The sequence below is a fragment of the Aplysia californica genome, unplaced genomic scaffold (assembly GCF_000002075.1).
Source record: "Aplysia californica isolate F4 #8 unplaced genomic scaffold, AplCal3.0 scaffold00209, whole genome shotgun sequence".
NCBI classification, from domain to species: domain Eukaryota; kingdom Metazoa; phylum Mollusca; class Gastropoda; order Aplysiida; family Aplysiidae; genus Aplysia; species Aplysia californica.
The window spans coordinates 332,695-336,648 of NW_004797479.1; positions in this window are offsets into that span (position 1 = coordinate 332,695).

Consider the following 3,954-nt stretch of genomic DNA (forward strand, 5'->3'; position numbering starts at 1 on the left):
ATTTTAGAGAAGAATTTTGTTCGGTCGCTATTTGTATTCAAACCCGAGACCTTTGAATGAAAAGCCAACACCTTAACCTCTAAGGCACGAGGCCCCCCTGCTCTCTGATTAACCGTTTATTATGTACGTGTACAGTTATGAAGTAAAACCGCAATATTGGCAGTGGTTGGGCTGGGGGGAGGGGGGGGGAGGGGGGGGAGGGTGCTCTTTCATTCCTAAAAACCGTCTTTCATCGCTAGCTCTCATGCTTTGTTTTATATATTACTTTTTAGTAATACCCTTCATCTTCGTTGTCTCACGTTTGTTGTGAGTGCTGTAAAACCATTACTAAAAGTAAACTTAAACCAGCCAATTCCATTGCAAAGTAGTGGCCACGCTCCTTCATTTGCAAGTATTTATAAATAGATAGATATGTGGTGCGACGTGGTGGAATCAGGCACTCGTCAATTTTGGGGTGTTTGGAGCTATTGGTATCATCTGAAAGCAGTTTCATTTGCCTTGCTTCTAAAGAAATAAATATCTATCTATGTTAAGTAGAAGTCAAAATATTATCGATTGAAAGAGATCAGGTTGCCTGGTTTCAGTGGTGAAATTAGCGAGAAAAAGGCTGGCAAAGTTAGGTAACTTGAATAGCTAAAGAGTCCCTCAAAACTGAAAAATGACACATTTTTGTCTTTAATCAATGTTTTTCAGTAAATTTCACTTGGAAATGTGTTTTTATATGGACATAAAAGGGTTTGAGGCAAAAAATAAAAATTCGATAAAATCTTTCAAAATGGCGAAAAAATGCCTTTTTCTCTGATTTCGTTATTTTGACGAGCGCCCGATTTCACCACGCTACAATCTCCCAACAGAAAGACTAAAGGACAGAAAGTTCACAACTGGCGTCTGTCTATTTGACTCAGAAATACCACTGAGCTGACGGGCACCACCATTACCCATTCATGACCTCTGACCTTGAGAGATATTGGTCAAGGCTGTTACACCATCTGTTTCTGTTATGCTGTCTTGTTGACCATAATATGTCGTGTCCGACGTAGTGGAATCAGGCGATCGTCAATTTTTGGGCATATGGGGTTATTGGTATCATCTTTAAGCCTGTTCATTTGCCTTCCTTTTGGTGAAAAAAAATTCCATATGTGTTGAATAGAACTCAAAATATTTGCCATTGAAGGAGGTAATGGTCACCTGGTTTTAGAAATAAAATTAGTGAGAAAATTGCCAGCAAGGTTTAGTAACTTTCATAACCTGAGAGTCCTTGGAAACTCAAAATTTAAAATTTCCATTTTTTGTGCCTTTGATCTATGTTTTTCAGTAAAAATCCATACAAAAATGTGTGCTTCAATGGGGATGAAAGGTGTTGAGCCAAACAAACAAAAAAAAAAAAAAAAGAAAAAAATTGCCAATCGCCCCACAAAATGCTGATTTCTTTGAGTTTATTATTTTGACGAGCGCCCGATTTCACCACGATGCATAACAAAAATTATGCCCCTCGCCTCAGATCAGGGCTTGGTAACCTACGAGTTAAATTTAGCCCTCAGCTCGAAACTTACTTGTTCTTGGGCACACTTCCCGGCTCCCCACGCCTCGGAGGTAGGGCTGGGCAATGAGTCACTTTTAGCAAAATCCGGATGTTAGTGCTCCTCTACGGCAAATAATATGCTATGAACCGCTTCGGCAAATATGTTAGAACCACATCAACAAACTATTTAGAACCACTTCAACAAATGGGTGCACCCACTTCGGCAAACGGGTCAGGATGGAGAGTGAAGAGTCTGAATTCGGACCATGTTTCATTGAGAATTATTCGGTTATCCCGATAGTTTAACCGGATTTTGTCCACCTCTACTCGGAGGCCACAGTTGAGTCTTCTTTTTGTTTAGTTTTAGTAGAGGTTTCATTACGCCCACAACTGCTTAAGGTCATAATATGAGCGCTAGAAGATTAACGTTAGAGGTGTTACAAGAGGGTGACAAACATCAAAAAGAAGAAGGGGAGATAAAAGATGATAGATGTCTGATAGGGAAGAAGAAGCAAACCACACCAGAGCACCCGCCAACCACTCACAGTTGAGTCGTCGTGAAGTCTTGTGACAAACAAACATGAAAGGGATGGGATGGGGTGTCGAAATTTACGACTGATTGAATGTCAATGTGACTATATCTGATTGAAAAAAGTAAGTGTATGAGTTGAACGCCGTTTTCAACATAGTTAGATTAATGAAGAGATGGATCCTCTGAATTTAACGTATATCTCCGAGAAGACCGAGGCAGATTCGCAGGAAGCCTTGAAAACTCCTTAAAACGTTCTGCGAGGATTGAACCTGGGCCAACCAATTCGCAGTCGACCACGATACCAATTTGAGCAAACTAAAAAACCCTTAAGGGATCTAAGTCTTATAGTTACCTACTACATGCTCAAAGATGTATACTTGTATACTATCAGTTTTAATGGAAGTTCTTAATAATTTGAGTCACAACGTAGTGGAATCAGGCACTCATCAATTTTTGGGCATGTGGCGTTATTGGTATCATCAAAAAGTATATAAAATATTTGTCTTGATTCTAGGAAAAAACACTCATCAACCTTGAAAAGAAGTCAAGATATTTGCGATTAAAAGAGGTGGGGGTAGCCTGTTTTCAGAGGTTATATAAGCGAGAAAATGGCCGCAAAGTTTTGTAACTTCTATTGCTTCAGGGTCTTTGAAAACGGAAAATGTATGTACTTTGTGTCATTAATCTACGTCTTTCAGTAAAATTCACAGAAAAAAGTGCTTTTATATGGACATAAAAATGTTGAACCAAAAAAGCCAAATTTTGGTTTTAAAATTACCAATCTGTAGAAAAAATGCCTTTTTCTTCGATTATATTATTTTGACGAGTACCTAATTTCACCACGATGCCTCACTTTTGCTTATGGTGAGCAAGAACAAGACTGATGTCTTCTGGTGACCAAGTTACAGTGCCTGAAGTCATCTTTATCATAAAGTGACCTGTTGGTTTGTTTGTTTGGGTTTGTTGTCGTTTTTCTTGTTTCTGCTATTGTTTTGTTTGTTTATTTGATTTTTAATGGAAAATTCACAGCTGAATTTCCATGTATTTGTGTCACAAATACCAGTAAAAAAATCGTTGATTTAAATTCAAAGAATCTAAAAGTCACTGGTTTGTCTGTTTCCTATATTCTTTTTTAAAGTGACTACATCTTAAGCACCAGTGTCTTTAAGTTTTTGTTGTTTTTTTTTTTGGGGGGGGGGGTTTGGTTGTTTTTTCATTGTCTTGACAAAAAAAGAATTGATGGGAAGTTTTTTGGGGGGGGGTGTTAAATTGACGATTTTTTGGTCAATTTTTGACCTCCGGACTTTTTACACATTATAATACTCCAAGCACTTGTTACAATCATCTTCTTTCAGATTTTCTGTCCTAGAACTTTCATTTTGCCTATTATGTAACAGAATGTCGTTTTTTCTCAAAACTTCGATTTTTGATGTTTTTTCTCTTCTTCTTTTTTATTTTCTTTTTGATTCCAATGAAATTTTCAGGGCTTGTTATTCATACCATAAGCAAACTCTATTCAGGTGGAAAATAAAATCGATGCTTTCATGAGTGAGTTACATGGATGAATATGTAATCGAATTCAGAGGCTTGAGGGGGGTGGTCAGTTATCCATCTCCAATTTTTTCCCTATTCAAGACATCCAAGATGCAAAAGGTATGAAATTTTGTATTGAGTATATCTATCAAATGTACCAAATTTGAACAGTTTTTAGTTGGTAAATAAAAAATTCTTTTTACTTTCATATATGCTGTTTATTTTCAAAGTGGCGGCCGTTACCATGGCAACCGTAGACTTAACAAACAAAAAATAAAAGTTACATTTTACATATGTTTTCCTGTTATACCTCCTTGCTATAAGGCTTCATCTAAAAAGGCCATAGTTACTGAGATAGGTTTATAAC